The 25,024-nt window shown below is 40.9% G+C and overlaps 8 non-coding genes across 8 annotated transcripts; all 8 read left to right on the plus strand.

Moving 5' to 3' along the window:
• The first annotated feature begins 2,768 nt into the window (after positions 1–2,768).
• On the plus strand, positions 2,769–2,875 carry LOC126093345 (U6 spliceosomal RNA). The gene has a single exon (XR_007521516.1). It is a non-coding gene; the product is annotated as a U6 spliceosomal RNA (small nuclear RNA).
• Positions 2,876–5,643: 2,768 nt separating this feature from the next.
• Positions 5,644–5,750, plus strand: LOC126093348 (U6 spliceosomal RNA). The gene has a single exon (XR_007521517.1). It is a non-coding gene; the product is annotated as a U6 spliceosomal RNA (small nuclear RNA).
• A 3,005-nt stretch (positions 5,751–8,755) lies between these two features.
• Positions 8,756–8,862, plus strand: LOC126093464 (U6 spliceosomal RNA). The gene has a single exon (XR_007521618.1). It is a non-coding gene; the product is annotated as a U6 spliceosomal RNA (small nuclear RNA).
• Positions 8,863–11,630: 2,768 nt separating this feature from the next.
• LOC126093349 (U6 spliceosomal RNA) lies at positions 11,631–11,737 on the plus strand. The gene has a single exon (XR_007521518.1). It is a non-coding gene; the product is annotated as a U6 spliceosomal RNA (small nuclear RNA).
• Positions 11,738–14,505: 2,768 nt separating this feature from the next.
• Positions 14,506–14,612, plus strand: LOC126093350 (U6 spliceosomal RNA). The gene has a single exon (XR_007521519.1). It is a non-coding gene; the product is annotated as a U6 spliceosomal RNA (small nuclear RNA).
• Positions 14,613–17,380: 2,768 nt separating this feature from the next.
• LOC126093467 (U6 spliceosomal RNA) lies at positions 17,381–17,487 on the plus strand. The gene has a single exon (XR_007521620.1). It is a non-coding gene; the product is annotated as a U6 spliceosomal RNA (small nuclear RNA).
• A 3,005-nt stretch (positions 17,488–20,492) lies between these two features.
• Positions 20,493–20,599, plus strand: LOC126093468 (U6 spliceosomal RNA). The gene has a single exon (XR_007521621.1). It is a non-coding gene; the product is annotated as a U6 spliceosomal RNA (small nuclear RNA).
• A 3,005-nt stretch (positions 20,600–23,604) lies between these two features.
• LOC126093469 (U6 spliceosomal RNA) lies at positions 23,605–23,711 on the plus strand. The gene has a single exon (XR_007521622.1). It is a non-coding gene; the product is annotated as a U6 spliceosomal RNA (small nuclear RNA).
• Positions 23,712–25,024: the final 1,313 nt, after the last annotated feature.

Consider the following 25,024-nt stretch of genomic DNA (forward strand, 5'->3'; position numbering starts at 1 on the left):
TTCGCAATCTCACTCTCTCATGTCTCACATCAGCTGCTAATACCCTCAGCCACCTACACAAGTTTCGCTTCATATCTGCACCCACTTGTCACAAACTATGCTCTCCATTTACGCAGTTCTCCTCCACTCTCTTTCATTCACAACAGAACATGATAAAACTGGCGATAAACCTATCCCTTACATCACCAATGCACATCTAAAACGTCACTCTAATAACAAGTCAGCAAGCACACCAAAACCACAACTACACTGACACAAGTACATGTCACTAGCACCCCTTCAGCTCATTGGCAAACCTGACACAAATCACAGCCAGTCTAAGCCTAAGATTAAGACTAAGCCTAGCACAGGCAAAAGCCTCTTCTCTTCCTCAGTATCACACTCAGCTGTCACAACATCTCTTCCTACTGTCTCAATCATGTCATTTCATAACACACACCTACTGCCACACACAACATTTGAAAACCTTACATCAACTTTACACAAGATAGCTGCATGTTCCAAATCTTTCTCACTCACATAGTTTCACTCAGACTACTGCTTAAATACACTCTAGCGCTCTAACATTAGCTTGCATTACCTAATATTTATTTTTCTCTAACGCCTACAAAGCTTCTGGTGCCTGTATGCCACTATCACATACTGTCTGCACACAGACCCACAACATTTATCTCTATTCATCTTCATGGCTGCAGCTGATGCCATAATTGTTTCAGCAGCATAAATAAACATGTGAAGGAAGATGTCTCTTTAATCATTAAGTGTGCAAGCTACCCCTTTACAGGAAGTTCATTTAACATTATGTTTCAAGTAAATTTCCTAGTGGCCTTGCTATCCAGCTGCAGCCCTCATAATACAGACTGCAGGTGACACCTCATCAGATTCTTAACTGAAGCACATCTGCCTGTGAAATAAGACACTGCCCGTCACCTAAAAACCAACTATTACAGCAAATCTGTGGTGAATCAGCATGTCATGTACAAATTTCGATGGTGTGACCCACAAAGTATTTTCCCACATGTCTGGCAATCAGCCACTACATATAGTTACCTAAATTAATTTCAAAAGTGTCAGCCAATGAATACCACAACATTGAAGTGTTTAGAAAGCAGACCAGTATGCTAATATTAACATATAACACTGTATGGTAATATTAGCATACTGGTCTGCTTTCTAAACACTTCAGTGTTGTGGTATTCATTAACTGACACGTTTGAAATTAATTTAGGTAACTATATGTAGTGGCTGATAGCCAGACATGTGGGAAAATACTTTGTAGGTCACACCAGTGAAATTTGTACATGACATGCTGCTTCACCACAGATTCGCTGTAATAGTTGGTTTTTAGGTGAAGGGCAGTGGCTCATTACACAGGCAGATATACTTCAGTTAAGAATCTGGTGAGGTGTCACCTGCAGTGACAGCACTTTGAATCCCATCAATGTCATACAAGTCGATGCTGTTCATAATTGCAGCTGATGCCCCTCTCATCCTGTGTCTAGGAGAAAGATTGGACAATCTCTGGATGCAATATTCATTATGTCACATACACAGAAGCTCTACCACATAAGCAGATACAGAGCCAGTCTAGACACAAAACACTAGCAAGCTTCAAGATTTTGGAATAGACAACAACATCACAAACCAGTTTGTCTCACATGACACCAATAGCTACTCAGTTGTTAACTGCTTTCAGATACTAAATCTATCACTCTTTGTTTTGCACTAGCAATTCTTCCTGCAATAACAACATTCACCAAACTGGATTACATCTGATTGACATTTCCCAGGAACATAACTATAGCTACTAACACAATGCTAACCTGGTTTCTCTTACCACAAGTCCCGTCAATATTTTAGGCTCATTCACACATCTCCATCACAGTGTTTCACTGTTGTCAAGTAGACCTGCCCTGTGTAAACTTGGATCAACACAAATATATCACCTGGTATTGTACTGAAAACGGAACTATGTCCATCATTCCTCACACAACTCGCATTCACCCATCCATGCCTTAGTAATGACCTACACTGCTGTGTTTCAAAGTGTGCAATATGAATGCTGTTTTTAATGGTTCGTGAGGCTACTGTGTCTCTTCTTGCAGTCACAATTGTCTTCTGGCGCCATTGGATGAATAGGACCATGCTTGGTGTCTGTGGAGTTACTCAATAATTTACATGGTCACAGACTGTGTCTTCTTGTGGTGTACTTGATGTGTGAGTTAAAAGTTGCCTTACATATGCGACTCTGTCATTAAATCGATTGGTATCATAAGAAAGTACCACTGCAAGAGTAATGAAATTTGTGTTAGCAGTGAAGACAGTTTCGCAAAAATATTCACTTGTTTTGAGAGTCTTGAAGACCTGCTACCAGCTCCAATCAGAGTCATTTATCCCACACATTAGAGAAGAGTGCTTCATAGGTATCCCTGTAAGACACTAAATTCGGGATGTAAGAACATGGCGTCAATAGGTGCCAACACGTCTTGCTGCCGCCTAGCGGCAGCTGTGTGAAGCTGCTGCTGCTCTGGGTGGATGCTGCGAGAGCAAGCGACTCTACGATCTAAGTTTTACATCCAAAACTGCCAAATAATACAGTTGACAGAGCTGCCACTTACTAATAACGACACCTCGCAGTAATTAATTGACAGATTAGCACTCGGCAGGCCTTGTGTTCCTCGCCAGAGCTGCGTAAAGCTACGTCCAAGCCGAACCATGTTTGACGCCACGCCATAACTATATATACAATTTCAGAGGGCTCCTCGAATGTACTCGCTTCGGCGGTACATATACTAAAATTGGAACGATACAGAGAAGATTAGCATGGCCCCTGCGCAAGGATGACACGCAAAATCGTGAAGCGTTCCACATTTTTTTCGCAATCTCACTCTCTCATGTCTCACATCAGCTGCTAATACCCTCAGCCACCTACACAAGTTTCGCTTCATATCTGCACCCACTTGTCACAAACTATGCTCTCCATTTACGCAGTTCTCCTCCACTCTCTTTCATTCACAACACAACATGATAAAACTGGCGATAAACCTATCCCTTACATCACCAATGCACATCTAAAACGTCACTCTAATAACAAGTCAGCAAGCACACCAAAACCACAACTACACTGACACAAGTACATGTCACTAGCACCCCTTCAGCTCATTGGCAAACCTGACACAAATCACAGCCAGTCTAAGCCTAAGATTAAGACTAAGCCTAGCACAGGCAAAAGCCTCTTCTCTTCCTCAGTATCACACTCAGCTGTCACAACATCTCTTCCTACTGTCTCAATCATGTCATTTCATAACACACACCTACTGCCACACACAACATTTGGAAACCTTACATCAACTTTACACAAGATAGCTGCATGTTCCAAATCTTTCTCACTCACATAGTTTCACTCAGACTACTGCTTAAATACACTCTAGCGCTCTAACATTAGCTTGCATTACCTAATATTTATTTTTCTCTAACGCCTACAAAGCTTCTGGTGCCTGTATGCCACTATCACATACTGTCAGCACACAGACCCACAACATTTATCTCTATTCATCTTCATGGCTGTAGCTGATGCCATAATTGTTTCAGCAGCATAAATAAACATGTGAAGGAAGATGTCTCTTTAATCATTAAGTGTGCAAGCTACCCCTTTACAGGAAGTTCATTTAACATTATGTTTCAAGTAACTTTCCTAGTGGCCTTGCTATCCAGCTGCAGCCCTCATAATACAGACTGCAGGTGACACCTCATCAGATTCTTAACTGAAGCACATCTGCCTGTGAAATAAGACACTGCCCGTCACCTAAAAACCAACTATTACAGCAAATCTGTGGTGAATCAGCATGTCATGTACAAATTTCGATGGTGTGACCCACAAAGTATTTTCCCACATGTCTGGCAATCAGCCACTACATATAGTTACCTAAATTAATTTCAAAAGTGTCAGCCAATGAATACCACAACATTGAAGTGTTTAGAAAGCAGACCAGTATGCTAATATTAACATATAACACTGTATGTTAATATTAGCATACTGGTCTGCTTTCTAAACACTTCAGTGTTGTGGTATTCATTAACTGACACGTTTGAATTTAATTTAGGTAACTATATGTAGTGGCTGATTGCCAGACATGTGGGAAAATACTTTGTAGGTCACACCAGTGAAATTTGTACATGACATGCTGCTTCACCACAGATTTGCTGTAATAGTTGGTTTTTAGGTGAAGGGCAGTGGCTCATTACACAGGCAGATATACTTCAGTTAAGAATCTGGTGAGGTGTCACCTGCAGTGACAGCACTTTGAATCCCATCAATGTCATACAAGTCGATGCTGTTCATAATTGCAGCTGATGCACTTCTCATCCTGTGTCTAGGAGAAAGATTGGACAATCTCTGCATGCAATATTCATTATGTCACATACACAGAAGCTCTACCACATAAGCAGATACAGAGCCAGTCTAGACACAAAACACTAGCAAGCTTCAAGATTTTGGAATAGACAACAACATCACAAACCAGTTTGTCTCACATGACACCAATAGCTACTCAGTTGTTAACTGCTTTCAGATACTAAATCTATCACTCTTTGTTTTGCACTAGCAATTCTTCCTGCAATAACAACATTCACCAAACTGGATTACATCTGATTGACATTTCCCAGGAACATAACTATAGCTACTAACACAATGCTAACCTGGTTTCTCCTACCACAAGTCCCCTCAATATTTTAGGCTCATTCACACATCTCCATCACAGTGTTTCACTGTTGTCAAGTAGACCTGCCCTGTGTAAACTTGGATCAACACAAATATATCACCTGGTATTGTACTGAAAACGGAACTATGTCCATCATTCCTCACACAACTCGCATTCACCCATCCATGCCCTAGTAATGACCTACACTGCTGTGTTTCAAAGTGTGCAATATGAATGCTGTTTTTAATGGTTCGTGAGGCTACTGTGTCTCTTGTTGCAGTCACAATTGTCTTCTGGCGCCATTGGATGAATAGGACCATGCTTGGTGTCTGTGGAGTTACTCAATAATTTACATGGTCACAGACTGTGTCTTCTTGTGGTGTACTTGATGTGTGAGTTAAAAGTTGCCTTACATATGCGACTCTGTCTTTAAATAGATTAGTATCATAAGAAAGTACCACTGCAAGAGTAATGAAATTTGTGTTAGCAGTGAAGACAGTTTCGCAAAATTATTCACTTTTTTTGAGAGTCTTGAAGACCTGCTACCAGTTCCAATCAGAGTCATTTATCCCACACATTAGAGAAGTGTGCTTCATAGGTATCCCTGTAAGACACTAAATTCGGGATGTAAGAACATGGCGTCAATAGGTGCCAACACGTCTTGCTGCCGCCTAGCGGCAGCTGTGTGAAGCTGCTGCTGCTCTGGGTGGATGCTGCGAGAGCAAGCGACTCTACGATCTAAGTTTTACATCCAAAACTGCCAAATAATACAGTTGACAGAGCTGCCACTTACTAATAACGACACCTCGCAGTAATTAATTGACAGATTAGCACTCGGCAGGCCTTGTGTTCCTCGCCAGAGCTGCGTAAAGCTACGTCCAAGCCGAACCATGTTTGACGCGACGCCATAACTATATATACAATTTCAGAGGGCTCCTCGAATGTACTCGCTTCGGCGGTACATATACTAAAATTGGAACGATACAGAGAAGATTAGCATGGCCCCTGCGCAAGGATGACACGCAAAATCGTGAAGCGTTCCACATTTTTTTCGCAATCTCACTCTCTCATGTCTCACATCAGCTGCTAATACCCTCAGCCACCTACACAAGTTTCGCTTCATATCTGCACCCACTTGTCACAAACTATGCTCACCATTTACGCAGTTCTCCTCCACTCTCTTTCATTCACAACAGAACATGATAAAACTGGCGATAAACCTATCCCTTACATCACCAATGCACATCTAAAACGTCACTCTAATAACAAGTCAGCAAGCACACCAAAACCACAACTACACTGACACAAGTACATGTCACTAGCACCCCTTCAGCTCATTGGCAAACCTGACACAAATCACAGCCAGTCTAAGCCTAAGATTAAGACTAAGCCTAGCACAGGCAAAAGCCTCTTCTCTTCCTCAGTATCACACTCAGCTGTCACAACATCTCTTCCTACTGTCTCAATCACGTCATTTCATAACACACACCTACTGCCACACACAACATTTGGAAACCTTACATCAACTTTACACAAGATAGCTGCATGTTCCAAATCTTTCTCACTCACATAGTTTCACTCAGACTACTGCTTAAATACACTCTAGCGCTCTAACATTAGCTTGCATTACCTAATATTTATTTTTCTCTAACGCCTACAAAGCTTCTGGTGCCTGTATGCCACTATCACATACTGTCTGCACACAGACCCACAACATTTATCTCTATTCATCTTCATGGCTGTAGCTGATGCCATAATTGTTTCAGCAGCATAAATAAACATGTGAAGGAAGATGTCTCTTTAATCATTAAGTGTGCAAGCTACCCCTTTACAGGAAGTTCATTTAACATTATGTTTCAAGTAACTTTCCTAGTGGCCTTGCTATCCAGCTGCAGCCCTCATAATACAGACTGCAGGTGACACCTCATCAGATTCTTAACTGAAGCACATCAGCCTGTGAAATAAGACACTGCCCGTCACCTAAAAACCAACTATTACAGCAAATCTGTGGTGAATCAGCATGTCATGTACAAATTTCGATGGTGTGACCCACAAAGTATTTTCCCACATGTCTGGCAATCAGCCACTACATATAGTTACCTAAATTAATTTCAAAAGTGTCAGCCAATGAATACCACAACATTGAAGTGTTTAGAAAGCAGACCAGTATGCTAATATTAACATATAACACTGTATGTTAATATTAGCATACTGGTCTGCTTTCTAAACACTTCAGTGTTGTGGTATTCATTAACTGACACCTTTGAAATTAATTTAGGTAACTATATGTAGTGGCTGATTGCCAGACATGTGGGAAAATACTTTGTGGGTCACACCAGTGAAATTTGTACATGACATGCTGCTTCACCACAGATTTGCTGTAATAGTTGGTTTTTAGGTGAAGGGCAGTGGCTCATTACACAGGCAGATATGCTTCAGTTAAGAATCTGGTGAGGTGTTGTATTGTATTGTATTGTATTTTATTGATCCAGGCAATCATAGTATTGTACAGCTGTACATATGATATTGGATAGGTCAAGAGAGCTATTTACAAGTAATTTTTACAAATTGATTTCTACATTATTTTGTAGCAAGGAAATTATCTATCTTAAACAAAACAGTTAATACAAATTTTTACAAATTGATGTTTACATTATTTTGTAGCAAGGAAATTATCTATCTTAAACAAAGCAGTTCACCTGCAGTGACAGCACTTTGAATCCCATCAATGTCATACAAGTCGATGCTGTTCATAATTGGAGCTGATGCACCTCTCATCCTGTGTCTAGGAGAAAGATTGGACAATCTCTGCATGCAATATTCATTATGTCACATACACAGAAGCTCTACCACATAAGCAGATACAGAGCCAGTCTAGACACAAAACACTAGCAAGCTTCAAGATTTTGGAATAGACAACAACATCACAAACCAGTTTGTCTCACATGACACCAATAGCTACTCAGTTGTTAACTGCTTTCAGATACTAAATCTATCACTCTTTGTTTTGCACTAGCAATTCTTCCTGCAATAACAACATTCACCAAACTGGATTACATCTGATTGACATTTCCCAGGAACATAACTATAGCTACTAACACAATGCTAACCTGGTTTCTCTTACCACAAGTCCCGTCAATATTTTAGGCTCATTCACACATCTCCATCACAGTGTTTCACTGTTGTCAAGTAGACCTGCCCTGTGTAAACTTGGATCAACACAAATATATCACCTGGTATTGTACTGAAAACGGAACTATGTCCATCATTCCTCACACAACTCGCATTCACCCATCCATGCCTTAGTAATGACCTACACTGCTGTGTTTCAAAGTGTGCAATATGAATGCTGTTTTTAATGGTTCGTGAGGCTACTGTGTCTCTTCTTGCAGTCACAATTGTCTTCTGGCGCCATTGGATGAATAGGACCATGCTTGGTGTCTGTGGAGTTACTCAATAATTTACATGGTCACAGACTGTGTCTTCTTGTGGTGTACTTGATGTGTGAGTTAAAAGTTGCCTTACATATGCGACTCTGTCATTAAATCGATTGGTATCATAAGAAAGTACCACTGCAAGAGTAATGAAATTTGTGTTAGCAGTGAAGACAGTTTCGCAAAAATATTCACTTGTTTTGAGAGTCTTGAAGACCTGCTACCAGCTCCAATCAGAGTCATTTATCCCACACATTAGAGAAGTGTGCTTCATAGGTATCCCTGTAAGACACTAAATTCGGGATGTAAGAACATGGCGTCAATAGGTGCCAACACGTCTTGCTGCCGCCTAGCGGCAGCTGTGTGAAGCTGCTGCTGCTCTGGGTGGATGCTGCGAGAGCAAGCGACTCTACGATCTAAGTTTTACATCCAAAACTGCCAAATAATACAGTTGACAGAGCTGCCACTTACTAATAACGACACCTCGCAGTAATTAATTGACAGATTAGCACTCGGCAGGCCTTGTGTTCCTCGCCAGAGCTGCGTAAAGCTACGTCCAAGCCGAACCATGTTTGACGCCACGCCATAACTATATATACAATTTCAGAGGACTCCTCGAATGTACTCGCTTCGGCGGTACATATACTAAAATTGGAACGATACAGAGAAGATTAGCATGGCCCCTGCGCAAGGATGACACGCAAAAACGTGAAGCGTTCCACATTTTTTTCGCAATCTCACTCTCTCATGTCTCACATCAGCTGCTAATACCCTCAGCCACCTACACAAGTTTCGCTTCATATCTGCACCCACTTGTCACAAACTATGCTCTCCATTTACGCAGTTCTCCTCCACTCTCTTTCATTCACAACAGAACATGATAAAACTGGCGATAAACCTATCCCTTACATCACCAATGCACATCTAAAACGTCACTCTAATAACAAGTCAGCAAGCACACCAAAACCACAACTACACTGACACAAGTACATGTCACTAGCACCCCTTCAGCTCATTGGCAAACCTGACACAAATCACAGCCAGTCTAAGCCTAAGATTAAGACTAAGCCTAGCACAGGCAAAAGCCTCTTCTCTTCCTCAGTATCACACTCAGCTGTCACAACATCTCTTCCTACTGTCTCAATCATGTCATTTCATAACACACACCTACTGCCACACACAACATTTGGAAACCTTACATCAACTTTACACAAGATAGCTGCATGTTCCAAATCTTTCTCACTCACATAGTTTCACTCAGACTACTGCTTAAATACACTCTAGCGCTCTAACATTAGCTTGCATTACCTAATATTTATTTTTCTCTAACGCCTACAAAGCTTCTGGTGCCTGTATGCCACTATCACATACTGTCAGCACACAGACCCACAACATTTATCTCTATTCATCTTCATGGCTGTAGCTGATGCCATAATTGTTTCAGCAGCATAAATAAACATGTGAAGGAAGATGTCTCTTTAATCATTAAGTGTGCAAGCTACCCCTTTACAGGAAGTTCATTTAACATTATGTTTCAAGTAACTTTCCTAGTGGCCTTGCTATCCAGCTGCAGCCCTCATAATACAGACTGCAGGTGACACCTCATCAGATTCTTAACTGAAGCACATCTGCCTGTGAAATAAGACACTGCCCGTCACCTAAAAACCAACTATTACAGCAAATCTGTGGTGAATCAGCATGTCATGTACAAATTTCGATGGTGTGACCCACAAAGTATTTTCCCACATGTCTGGCAATCAGCCACTACATATAGTTACCTAAATTAATTTCAAAAGTGTCAGCCAATGAATACCACAACATTGAAGTGTTTAGAAAGCAGACCAGTATGCTAATATTAACATATAACACTGTATGTTAATATTAGCATACTGGTCTGCTTTCTAAACACTTCAGTGTTGTGGTATTCATTAACTGACACGTTTGAATTTAATTTAGGTAACTATATGTAGTGGCTGATTGCCAGACATGTGGGAAAATACTTTGTAGGTCACACCAGTGAAATTTGTACATGACATGCTGCTTCACCACAGATTTGCTGTAATAGTTGGTTTTTAGGTGAAGGGCAGTGGCTCATTACACAGGCAGATATACTTCAGTTAAGAATCTGGTGAGGTGTCACCTGCAGTGACAGCACTTTGAATCCCATCAATGTCATACAAGTCGATGCTGTTCATAATTGCAGCTGATGCACTTCTCATCCTGTGTCTAGGAGAAAGATTGGACAATCTCTGCATGCAATATTCATTATGTCACATACACAGAAGCTCTACCACATAAGCAGATACAGAGCCAGTCTAGACACAAAACACTAGCAAGCTTCAAGATTTTGGAATAGACAACAACATCACAAACCAGTTTGTCTCACATGACACCAATAGCTACTCAGTTGTTAACTGCTTTCAGATACTAAATCTATCACTCTTTGTTTTGCACTAGCAATTCTTCCTGCAATAACAACATTCACCAAACTGGATTACATCTGATTGACATTTCCCAGGAACATAACTATAGCTACTAACACAATGCTAACCTGGTTTCTCCTACCACAAGTCCCCTCAATATTTTAGGCTCATTCACACATCTCCATCACAGTGTTTCACTGTTGTCAAGTAGACCTGCCCTGTGTAAACTTGGATCAACACAAATATATCACCTGGTATTGTACTGAAAACGGAACTATGTCCATCATTCCTCACACAACTCGCATTCACCCATCCATGCCCTAGTAATGACCTACACTGCTGTGTTTCAAAGTGTGCAATATGAATGCTGTTTTTAATGGTTCGTGAGGCTACTGTGTCTCTTGTTGCAGTCACAATTGTCTACTGGCGCCATTGGATGAATAGGACCATGCTTGGTGTCTGTGGAGTTACTCAATAATTTACATGGTCACAGACTGTGTCTTCTTGTGGTGTACTTGATGTGTGAGTTAAAAGTTGCCTTACATATGCGACTCTGTCTTTAAATCGATTAGTATCATAAGAAAGTACCACTGCAAGAGTAATGAAATTTGTGTTAGCAGTGAAGACAGTTTCGCAAAATTATTCACTTTTTTTGAGAGTCTTGAAGACCTGCTACCAGTTCCAATCAGAGTCATTTATCCCACACATTAGAGAAGTGTGCTTCATAGGTATCCCTGTAAGACACTAAATTCGGGATGTAAGAACATGGCGTCAATAGGTGCCAACACGTCTTGCTGCCGCCTAGCGGCAGCTGTGTGAAGCTGCTGCTGCTCTGGGTGGATGCTGCGAGAGCAAGCGACTCTACGATCTAAGTTTTACATCCAAAGCTGCCAAATAATACAGTTGACAGAGCTGCCACTTACTAATAACGACACCTCGCAGTAATTAATTGACAGATTAGCACTCGGCAGGCCTTGTGTTCCTCGCCAGAGCTGCGTAAAGCTACGTCCAAGCCGAACCATGTTTGACGCGACGCCATAACTATATATACAATTTCAGAGGGCTCCTCGAATGTACTCGCTTCGGCGGTACATATACTAAAATTGGAACGATACAGAGAAGATTAGCATGGCCCCTGCGCAAGGATGACACGCAAAATCGTGAAGCGTTCCACATTTTTTTCGCAATCTCACTCTCTCATGTCTCACATCAGCTGCTAATACCCTCAGCCACCTACACAAGTTTCGCTTCATATCTGCACCCACTTGTCACAAACTATGCTCACCATTTACGCAGTTCTCCTCCACTCTCTTTCATTCACAACAGAACATGATAAAACTGGCGATAAACCTATCCCTTACATCACCAATGCACATCTAAAACGTCACTCTAATAACAAGTCAGCAAGCACACCAAAACCACAACTACACTGACACAAGTACATGTCACTAGCACCCCTTCAGCTCATTGGCAAACCTGACACAAATCACAGCCAGTCTAAGCCTAAGATTAAGACTAAGCCTAGCACAGGCAAAAGCCTATTCTCTTCCTCAGTATCACACTCAGCTGTCACAACATCTCTTCCTACTGTCTCAATCATGTCATTTCATAACACACACCTACTGCCACACACAACATTTGGAAACCTTACATCAACTTTACACAAGATAGCTGCATGTTCCAAATCTTTCTCACACACATAGTTTCACTCAGACTACTGCTTAAATACACTCTAGCGCTCTAACATTAGCTTGCATTACCTAATATTTATTTTTCTCTAACGCCTACAAAGCTTCTGGTGCCTGTATGCCACTATCACATACTGTCTGCACACAGACCCACAACATTTATCTCTATTCATCTTCATGGCTGTAGCTGATGCCATAATTGTTTCAGCAGCATAAATAAACATGTGAAGGAAGATGTCTCTTTAATCATTAAGTGTGCAAGCTACCCCTTTACAGGAAGTTCATTTAACATTATGTTTCAAGTAACTTTCCTAGTGGCCTTGCTATCCAGCTGCAGCCCTCATAATACAGACTGCAGGTGACACCTCATCAGATTCTTAACTGAAGCACATCTGCCTGTGAAATAAGACACTGCCCGTCACCTAAAAACCAACTATTACAGCAAATCTGTGGTGAATCAGCATGTCATGTACAAATTTCGATGGTGTGACCCACAAAGTATTTTCCCACATGTCTGGTAATCAGCCACTACATATAGTTACCTAAATTAATTTCAAAAGTGTCAGCCAATGAATACCACAACATTGAAGTGTTTAGAAAGCAGACCAGTATGCTAATATTAACATATAACACTGTATGTTAATATTAGCATACTGGTCTGCTTTCTAAACACTTCAGTGTTGTGGTATTCATTAACTGACACCTTTGAAATTAATTTAGGTAACTATATGTAGTGGCTGATAGCCAGACATGTGGGAAAATACTTTGTAGGTCACACCAGTGAAATTTGTACATGACATGCTGCTTCACCACAGATTTGCTGTAATAGTTGGTTTTTAGGTGAAGGGCAGTGGCTCATTACACAGGCAGATATACTTCAGTTAAGAATCTGGTGAGGTGTCACCTGCAGTGACAGCACTTTGAATCCCATCAATGTCATACAAGTCGATGCTGTTCATAATTGCAGCTGATGCACCTCTCATCCTGTGTCTAGGAGAAAGATTGGACAATCTCTGCATTCAATATTCATTATGTCACATACACAGAAGCTCTACCACATAAGCAGATACAGAGCCAGTCTAGACACAAAACACTAGCAAGCTTCAAGATTTTGGAATAGACAACAACATCACAAACCAGTTTGTCTCACATGACACCAATAGCTACTCAGTTGTTAACTGCTTTCAGATACTAAATCTATCACTCTTTGTTTTGCACTAGCAATTCTTCCTGCAATAACAACATTCACCAAACTGGATTACATCTGATTGACATTTCCCAGGAACATAACTATAGCTACTAACACAATGCTAACCTGGTTTCTCCTACCACAAGTCCCCTCAATATTTTAGGCTCATTCACACATCTCCATCACAGTGTTTCACTGTTGTCAAGTAGACCTGCCCTGTGTAAACTTGGATCAACACAAATATATCACCTGGTATTGTACTGAAAACGGAACTATGTCCATCATTCCTCACACAACTCGCATTCACCCATCCATGCCCTAGTAATGACCTACACTGCTGTGTTTCAAAGTGTGCAATATGAATGCTGTTTTTAATGGTTCGTGAGGCTACTGTGTCTCTTCTTGCAGTCACAATTGTCTTCTGGCGCCATTGGATGAATAGGACCATGCTTGGTGTCTGTGGAGTTACTCAATAATTTACATGGTCACAGACTGTGTCTTCTTGTGGTGTACTTGATGTGTGAGTTAAAAGTTGCCTTACATATGCGACTCTGTCTTTAAATCGATTAGTATCATAAGAAAGTACCACTGCAAGAGTAATGAAATTTGTGTTAGCAGTGAAGACAGTTTCGCAAAAATATTCACTTGTTTTGAGAGTCTTGAAGACCTGCTACCAGCTCCAATCAGAGTCATTTATCCCACACATTAGAGAAGTGTGTTTCATAGGTATGCCTGTAAGACACTAAATTCGGGATGTAAGAACATGGCGTCAATAGGTGCCAACACGTCTTGCTGCCGCCTAGCGGCAGCTGTGTGAAGCTGCTGCTGCTCTGGGTGGATGCTGCGAGAGCAAGCGACTCTACGATCTAAGTTTTACATCCAATACTGCCAAATAATACAGCTGACAGAGCTGCCACTTACTAATAACGACACCTCGCAGTAATTAATTGACAGATTAGCACTCAGCAGGCCTTGTGTTCCTCGCCAGAGCTGCGTAAAGCTACGTCCAAGCCGAACCATGTTTGACGCGACGCCATAACTATATATACAATTTCAGAGGGCTCCTCGAATGTACTCGCTTCGGCGGTACATATACTAAAATTGGAACGATACAGAGAAGATTAGCATGGCCCCTGCGCAAGGATGACACGCAAAATCGTGAAGCGTTCCACATTTTTTTCGCAATCTCACTCTCTCATGTCTCACATCAGCTGCTAATACCCTCAGCCACCTACACAAGTTTCGCTTCATATCTGCACCCACTTGTCACAAACTATGCTCACCATTTACGCAGTTCTCCTCCACTCTCTTTCATTCACAACAGAACATGATAAAACTGGCGATAAACCTATCCCTTACATCACCAATGCACATCTAAAACGTCACTCTAATAACAAGTCAGCAAGCACACCAAAACCACAACTACACTGACACAAGTACATGTCACTAGCACCCCTTCAGCTCATTGGCAAACCTGACACAAATCACAGCCAGTCTAAGCCTAAGATTAAGACTAAGCCTAGCACAGGCAAAAGCCTCTTCTCTTCCTCAGTATCACACTCAGCTGTCACAACATCTCTTCCTACTGTCTCAATCATGTCATTTCATAACACACACCTACTGCCACACACAACATTTGGAAACCTTACATCAACTTTACACAAGATAGCTGCATGTTCCAAATCTTTCTCACACACATAGTTTCACTCAGACTACTGCTTAAATACACTCTAGCGCTCTAACATTAGCTTGCATTACCTAATATTTATTTTTCTCTAACGCCTACAAAGCTTCTGGTGCCTGTATGCCACTATCACATACTGTCTGCACACAGACCCACAACATTTATCTCTATTCATCTTCATGGCTGTAGCTGATGCCATAATTGTTTCAGCAGCATAAATAAACATGTGAAGGAAGATGTCTCTTTAATCATTAAGTGTGCAAGCTACCCCTTTACAGGAAGTTCATTTAACATTATGTTTCAAGTAACTTTCCTAGTGGCCTTGCTATCCAGCTGCAGCCCTCATAATACAGACTGCAGGTGACACCTCATCAGATTCTTAACTGAAGCACATCTGCCTGTGAAATAAGACACTGCCCGTTACCTAAAAACCAACTATTACAGCAAATCTGTGGTGAATCAGCATGTCATGTACAAATTTCGATGGTGTGACCCACAAAGTATTTTCCCACATGTCTGGTAATCAGCCACTACATATAGTTACCTAAATTAATTTCAAAAGTGTCAGCCAATGAATACCACAACATTGAAGTGTTTAGAAAGCAGACCAGTATGCTAATATTAACATATAACACTGTATGTTAATATTAGCATACTGGTCTGCTTTCTAAACACTTCAGTGTTGTGGTATTCATTAACTGACACCTTTGAAATTAATTTAGGTAACTATATGTAGTGGCTGATAGCCAGACATGTGGGAAAATACTTTGTAGGTCACACCAGTGAAATTTGTACATGACATGCTGCTTCACCACAGATTTGCTGTAATAGTTGGTTTTTAGGTGAAGGGCAGTGGCTCATTACACAGGCAGATATACTTCAGTTAAGAATCTGGTGAGGTGTCACCTGCAGTGACAGCACTTTGAATCCCATCAATGTCATACAAGTCGATGCTGTTCATAATTGCAGCTGATGCACCTCTCATCCTGTGTCTAGGAGAAAGATTGGACAATCTCTGCATTCAATATTCATTATGTCACATACACAGAAGCTCTACCACATAAGCAGATACAGAGCCAGTCTAGACACAAAACACTAGCAAGCTTCAAGATTTTGGAATAGACAACAACATCACAAACCAGTTTGTCTCACATGACACCAATAGCTACTCAGTTGTTAACTGCTTTCAGATACTAAATCTATCACTCTTTGTTTTGCACTAGCAATTCTTCCTGCAATAACAACATTCACCAAACTGGATTACATCTGATTGACATTTCCCAGGAACATAACTATAGCTACTAACACAATGCTAACCTGGTTTCTCCTACCACAAGTCCCCTCAATATTTTAGGCTCATTCACACATCTCCATCACAGTGTTTCACTGTTGTCAAGTAGACCTGCCCTGTGTAAACTTGGATCAACACAAATATATCACCTGGTATTGTACTGAAAACGGAACTATGTCCATCATTCCTCACACAACTCGCATTCACCCATCCATGCCCTAGTAATGACCTACACTGCTGTGTTTCAAAGTGTGCAATATGAATGCTGTTTTTAATGGTTCGTGAGGCTACTGTGTCTCTTCTTGCAGTCACAATTGTCATCTGGCGCCATTGGATGAATAGGACCATGCTTGGTGTCTGTGGAGTTACTCAATAATTTACATGGTCACAGACTGTGTCTTCTTGTGGTGTACTTGATGTGTGAGTTAAAAGTTGCCTTACATATGCGACTCTGTCATTAAATCGATTGGTATCATAAGAAAGTACCACTGCAAGAGTAATGAAATTTGTGTTAGCAGTGAAGACAGTTTCGCAAAAATATTCACTTGTTTTGAGAGTCTTGAAGACCTGCTACCAGCTCCAACCAGAGTCATTTATCCCACACATTAGAGAAGTGTGTTTCATAGGTATGCCTGTAAGACACTAAATTCGGGATGTAAGAACATGGCGTCAATAGGTGCCAACACGTCTTGCTGCCGCCTAGCGGCAGCTGTGTGAAGCTGCTGCTGCTCTGGGTGGATGCTGCGAGAGCAAGCGACTCTACGATCTAAGTTTTACATCCAAAACTGCCAAATAATACAGTTGACAGAGCTGCCACTTACTAATAACGACACCTCGCAGTAATTAATTGACAGATTAGCACTCGGCAGGCCTTGTGTTCCTCGCCAGAGCTGCGTAAAGCTACGTCCAAGCCGAACGATGTTTGACGCGACGCCATAACTATATATACAATTTCAGAGGGCTCCTCGAATGTACTCGCTTCGGCGGTACATATACTAAAATTGGAACGATACAGAGAAGATTAGCATGGCCCCTGCGCAAGGATGACACGCAAAATCCTGAAGTGTTCCACATTTTTTTCGCAATCTCACTCTCTCATGTCTCACATCAGCTGCTAATACCCTCAGCCACCTACACAAGTTTCGCTTCATATCTGCACCCACTTGTCACAAACTATGCTCTCCATTTACGCAGTTCTCCTCCACTCTCTTTCATTCACAACACAACATGATAAAACTGGCGATAAACCTATCCCTTACATCACCAATGCACATCTAAAACGTCACTCTAATAACAAGTCAGCAAGCACACCAAAACCACAACTACACTGACACAAGTACATGTCACTAGCACCCTTTCAGCTCATTGGCAAACCTGACACAAATCACAGCCAGTCTAAGCCTAAGATTAAGACTAAGCCTAGCACAGGCAAAAGCCTCTTCTCTTCCTCAGTATCACACTCAGCTGTCACAACATCTCTTCCTACTGTCTCAATCATGTCATTTCATAACACACACTTACTGCCACACACAACATTTGGAAACATTACATCAACTTTACACAAGATAGCTGCATGTTCCAAATCTTTCTCACTCACATAGTTTCACTCAGACTACTGCTTAAATACACTCTAGCGCTCTAACATTAGCTTGCATTACCTAATATTTATTTTTCTCTAACGCCTACAAAGCTTCTGGTGCCTGTATGCCACTATCACATACTGTCTGCACACAGACCCACAACATTTATCTCTATTCATCTTCATGGCTGTAGCTGATGCCATAATTGTTTCAGCAGCATAAATAAACATGTGAAGGAAGATGTCTCTTTAATCATTAAGTGTGCAAGCTACCCCTTTACAGGAAGTTCATTTAACATTATGTTTCAAGTAACTTTCCTAGTGGCCTTGCTATCCAGCTGCAGCCCTCATAATACAGACTGCAGGTGACACCTCATCAGATTCTTAACTGAAGCACATCTGCCTGTGAAATAAGACACTGCCCGTCACCTAAAAACCAACTATTACAGCAAATCTGTGGTGAATCAGCATGTCATGTACAAATTTCGATGGTGTGACCCACAAAGTATTTTCCCACATGTCTGGCAATCAGCCACTACATATAGTTACCTAAATTAATTTCAAAAGTGTCAGCCAATGAATACCACAACATTGAAGTGTTTAGAAAGCAGACCAGTATGCTAATATTAACATATAACACTGTATGTTAATATTAGCATACTGGTCTGCTTTCTAAACACTTCAGTGTTGTGGTATTCATTAACTGACACCTTTGAAATTAATTTAGGTAACTATATGTAGTGGCTGATTGCCAGACATGTGGGAAAATACTTTGTGGGTCACACCAGTGAAATTTGTACATGACATGCTGCTTCACCACAGATTTGCTGTAATAGTTGGTTTTTAGGTGAAGGGCAGTGGCTCATTACACAGGCAGATATGCTTCAGTTAAGAATCTGGTGAGGTGTTGTATTGTATTGTATTGTATTTTATTGATCCAGGCAATCATAGTATTGTACAGCTGTACATATGATATTGGATAGGTCAAGAGAGCTATTTACAAGTAATTTTTACAAATTGATTTCTACATTATTTTGTAGCAAGGAAATTATCTATCTTAAACAAAACAGTTAATACAAATTTTTACAAATTGATGTTTACATTATTTTGTAGCAAGGAAATTATCTATCTTAAACAAAGCAGTTCACCTGCAGTGACAGCACTTTGAATCCCATCAATGTCATACAAGTCGATGCTGTTCATAATTGGAGCTGATGCACCTCTCATCCTGTGTCTAGGAGAAAGATTGGACAATCTCTGCATGCAATATTCATTATGTCACATACACAGAAGCTCTACCACATAAGCAGATACAGAGCCAGTCTAGACACAAAACACTAGCAAGCTTCAAGATTTTGGAATAGACAACAACATCACAAACCAGTTTGTCTCACATGACACCAATAGCTACTCAGTTGTTAACTGCTTTCAGATACTAAATCTATCACTCTTTGTTTTGCACTAGCAATTCTTCCTGCAATAACAACATTCACCAAACTGGATTACATCTGATTGACATTTCCCAGGAACATAACTATAGCTACTAACACAATGCTAACCTGGTTTCTCTTACCACAAGTCCCGTCAATATTTTAGGCTCATTCACACATCTCCATCACAGTGTTTCACTGTTGTCAAGTAGACCTGCCCTGTGTAAACTTGGATCAACACAAATATATCACCTGGTATTGTACTGAAAACGGAACTATGTCCATCATTCCTCACACAACTCGCATTCACCCATCCATGCCTTAGTAATGACCTACACTGCTGTGTTTCAAAGTGTGCAATATGAATGCTGTTTTTAATGGTTCGTGAGGCTACTGTGTCTCTTGTTGCAGTCACAATTGTCTTCTGGCGCCATTGGATGAATAGGACCATGCTTGGTGTCTGTGGAGTTACTCAATAATTTACATGGTCACAGACTGTGTCTTGTTGTGGTGTACTTGATGTGTGAGTTAAAAGTTGCCTTACATATGCGACTCTGTCATTAAATCGATTGGTATCATAAGAAAGTACCACTGCAAGAGTAATGAAATTTGTGTTAGCAGTGAAGACAGTTTCGCAAAAATATTCACTTGTTTTGAGAGTCTTGAAGACCTGCTACCAGCTCCAATCAGAGTCATTTATCCCACACATTAGAGAAGTGTGTTTCATAGGTATGCCTGTAAGACACTAAATTCGGGATGTAAGAACATGGCGTCAATAGGTGCCAACACGTCTTGCTGCCGCCTAGCGGCAGCTGTGTGAAGCTGCTGCTGCTCTGGGTGGATGCTGCGAGAGCAAGCGACTCTACGATCTAAGTTTTACATCCAAAACTGCCAAATAATACAGTTGACAGAGCTGCCACTTACTAATAACGACACCTCGCAGTAATTAATTGACAGATTAGCACTCGGCAGGCCTTGTGTTCCTCGCCAGAGCTGCGTAAAGCTACGTCCAAGCCGAACGATGTTTGACGCGACGCCATAACTATATATACAATTTCAGAGGGCTCCTCGAATGTACTCGCTTCGGCGGTACATATACTAAAATTGGAACGATACAGAGAAGATTAGCATGGCCCCTGCGCAAGGATGACACGCAAAATCCTGAAGTGTTCCACATTTTTTTCGCAATCTCACTCTCTCATGTCTCACATCAGCTGCTAATACCCTCAGCCACCTACACAAGTTTCGCTTCATATCTGCACCCACTTGTCACAAACTATGCTCTCCATTTACGCAGTTCTCCTCCACTCTCTTTCATTCACAACACAACATGATAAAACTGGCGATAAACCTATCCCTTACATCACCAATGCACATCTAAAACGTCACTCTAATAACAAGTCAGCAAGCACACCAAAACCACAACTACACTGACACAAGTACATGTCACTAGCACCCTTTCAGCTCATTGGCAAACCTGACACAAATCACAGCCAGTCTAAGCCTAAGATTAAGACTAAGCCTAGCACAGGCAAAAGCCTCTTCTCTTCCTCAGTATCACACTCAGCTGTCACAACATCTCTTCCTACTGTCTCAATCATGTCATTTCATAACACACACTTACTGCCACACACAACATTTGGAAACATTACATCAACTTTACACAAGATAGCTGCATGTTCCAAATCTTTCTCACTCACATAGTTTCACTCAGACTACTGCTTAAATACACTCTAGCGCTCTAACATTAGCTTGCATTACCTAATATTTATTTTTCTCTAACGCCTACAAAGCTTCTGGTGCCTGTATGCCACTATCACATACTGTCTGCACACAGACCCACAACATTTATCTCTATTCATCTTCATGGCTGTAGCTGATGCCATAATTGTTTCAGCAGCATAAATAAACATGTGAAGGAAGATGTCTCTTTAATCATTAAGTGTGCAAGCTACCCCTTTACAGGAAGTTCATTTAACATTATGTTTCAAGTAACTTTCCTAGTGGCCTTGCTATCCAGCTGCAGCCCTCATAATACAGACTGCAGGTGACACCTCATCAGATTCTTAACTGAAGCACATCAGCCTGTGAAATAAGACACTGCCCGTCACCTAAAAACCAACTATTACAGCAAATCTGTGGTGAATCAGCATGTCATGTACAAATTTCGATGGTGTGACCCACAAAGTATTTTCCCACATGTCTGGCAATCAGCCACTACATATAGTTACCTAAATTAATTTCAAAAGTGTCAGCCAATGAATACCACAACATTGAAGTGTTTAGAAAGCAGACCAGTATGCTAATATTAACATATAACACTGTATGTTAATATTAGCATACTGGTCTGCTTTCTAAACACTTCAGTGTTGTGGTATTCATTAACTGACACCTTTGAAATTAATTTAGGTAACTATATGTAGTGGCTGATTGCCAGACATGTGGGAAAATACTTTGTGGGTCACACCAGTGAAATTTGTACATGACATGCTGCTTCACCACAGATTTGCTGTAATAGTTGGTTTTTAGGTGAAGGGCAGTGGCTCATTACACAGGCAGATATGCTTCAGTTAAGAATCTGGTGAGGTGTTGTATTGTATTGTATTGTATTTTATTGATCCAGGCAATCATAGTATTGTACAGCTGTACATATGATATTGGATAGGTCAAGAGAGCTATTTACAAGTAATTTTTACAAATTGATTTCTACATTATTTTGTAGCAAGGAAATTATCTATCTTAAACAAAACAGTTAATACAAATTTTTACAAATTGATGTTTACATTATTTTGTAGCAAGGAAATTATCTATCTTAAACAAAGCAGTTCACCTGCAGTGACAGCACTTTGAATCCCATCAATGTCATACAAGTCGATGCTGTTCATAATTGGAGCTGATGCACCTCTCATCCTGTGTCTAGGAGAAAGATTGGACAATCTCTGCATGCAATATTCATTATGTCACATACACAGAAGCTCTACCACATAAGCAGATACAGAGCCAGTCTAGACACAAAACACTAGCAAGCTTCAAGATTTTGGAATAGACAACAACATCACAAACCAGTTTGTCTCACATGACACCAATAGCTACTCAGTTGTTAACTGCTTTCAGATACTAAATCTATCACTCTTTGTTTTGCACTAGCAATTCTTCCTGCAATAACAACATTCACCAAACTGGATTACATCTGATTGACATTTCCCAGGAACATAACTATAGCTACTAACACAATGCTAACCTGGTTTCTCTTACCACAAGTCCCGTCAATATTTTAGGCTCATTCACACATCTCCATCACAGTGTTTCACTGTTGTCAAGTAGACCTGCCCTGTGTAAACTTGGATCAACACAAATATATCACCTGGTATTGTACTGAAAACGGAACTATGTCCATCATTCCTCACACAACTCGCATTCACCCATCCATGCCTTAGTAATGACCTACACTGCTGTGTTTCAAAGTGTGCAATATGAATGCTGTTTTTAATGGTTCGTGAGGCTACTGTGTCTCTTGTTGCAGTCACAATTGTCTTCTGGCGCCATTGGATGAATAGGACCATGCTTGGTGTCTGTGGAGTTACTCAATAATTTACATGGTCACAGACTGTGTCTTGTTGTGGTGTACTTGATGTGTGAGTTAAAAGTTGCCTTACATATGCGACTCTGTCATTAAATCGATTGGTATCATAAGAAAGTACCACTGCAAGAGTAATGAAATTTGTGTTAGCAGTGAAGACAGTTTCGCAAAAATATTCACTTGTTTTGAGAGTCTTGAAGACCTGCTACCAGCTCCAATCAGAGTCATTTATCCCACACATTAGAGAAGTGTGTTTCATAGGTATGCCTGTAAGACACTAAATTCGGGATGTAAGAACATGGCGTCAATAGGTGCCAACACGTCTTGCTGCCGCCTAGCGGCAGCTGTGTGAAGCTGCTGCTGCTCTGGGTGGATGCTGCGAGAGCAAGCGACTCTACGATCTAAGTTTTACATCCAAAACTGCCAAATAATACAGTTGACAGAGCTGCCACTTACTAATAACGACACCTCGCAGTAATTAATTGACAGATTAGCACTCGGCAGGCCTTGTGTTCCTCGCCAGAGCTGCGTAAAGCTACGTCCAAGCCGAACGATGTTTGACGCGACGCCATAACTATATATACAATTTCAGAGGGCTCCTCGAATGTACTCGCTTCGGCGGTACATATACTAAAATTGGAACGATACAGAGAAGATTAGCATGGCCCCTGCGCAAGGATGACACGCAAAATCCTGAAGTGTTCCACATTTTTTTCGCAATCTCACTCTCTCATGTCTCACATCAGCTGCTAATACCCTCAGCCACCTACACAAGTTTCGCTTCATATCTGCACCCACTTGTCACAAACTATGCTCTCCATTTACGCAGTTCTCCTCCACTCTCTTTCATTCACAACACAACATGATAAAACTGGCGATAAACCTATCCCTTACATCACCAATGCACATCTAAAACGTCACTCTAATAACAAGTCAGCAAGCACACCAAAACCACAACTACACTGACACAAGTACATGTCACTAGCACCCTTTCAGCTCATTGGCAAACCTGACACAAATCACAGCCAGTCTAAGCCTAAGATTAAGACTAAGCCTAGCACAGGCAAAAGCCTCTTCTCTTCCTCAGTATCACACTCAGCTGTCACAACATCTCTTCCTACTGTCTCAATCATGTCATTTCATAACACACACTTACTGCCACACACAACATTTGGAAACATTACATCAACTTTACACAAGATAGCTGCATGTTCCAAATCTTTCTCACTCACATAGTTTCACTCAGACTACTGCTTAAATACACTCTAGCGCTCTAACATTAGCTTGCATTACCTAATATTTATTTTTCTCTAACGCCTACAAAGCTTCTGGTGCCTGTATGCCACTATCACATACTGTCTGCACACAGACCCACAACATTTATCTCTATTCATCTTCATGGCTGTAGCTGATGCCATAATTGTTTCAGCAGCATAAATAAACATGTGAAGGAAGATGTCTCTTTAATCATTAAGTGTGCAAGCTACCCCTTTACAGGAAGTTCATTTAACATTATGTTTCAAGTAACTTTCCTAGTGGCCTTGCTATCCAGCTGCAGCCCTCATAATACAGACTGCAGGTGACACCTCATCAGATTCTTAACTGAAGCACATCTGCCTGTGAAATAAGACACTGCCCGTCACCTAAAAACCAACTATTACAGCAAATCTGTGGTGAATCAGCATGTCATGTACAAATTTCGATGGTGTGACCCACAAAGTATTTTCCCACATGTCTGGCAATCAGCCACTACATATAGTTACCTAAATTAATTTCAAAAGTGTCAGCCAATGAATACCACAACATTGAAGTGTTTAGAAAGCAGACCAGTATGCTAATATTAACATATAACACTGTATGTTAATATTAGCATACTGGTCTGCTTTCTAAAGACTTCAGTGTTGTGGTATTCATTAACTGACACCTTTGAAATTAATTTAGGTAACTATATGTAGTGGCTGATTGCCAGACATGTGGGAAAATACTTTGTGGGTCACACCAGTGAAATTTGTACATGACATGCTGC

Source organism: Schistocerca cancellata, chromosome 7, assembly GCF_023864275.1.
Source record: "Schistocerca cancellata isolate TAMUIC-IGC-003103 chromosome 7, iqSchCanc2.1, whole genome shotgun sequence".
In the NCBI taxonomy this organism is placed as follows: Eukaryota; Metazoa; Arthropoda; class Insecta; order Orthoptera; family Acrididae; genus Schistocerca; species Schistocerca cancellata.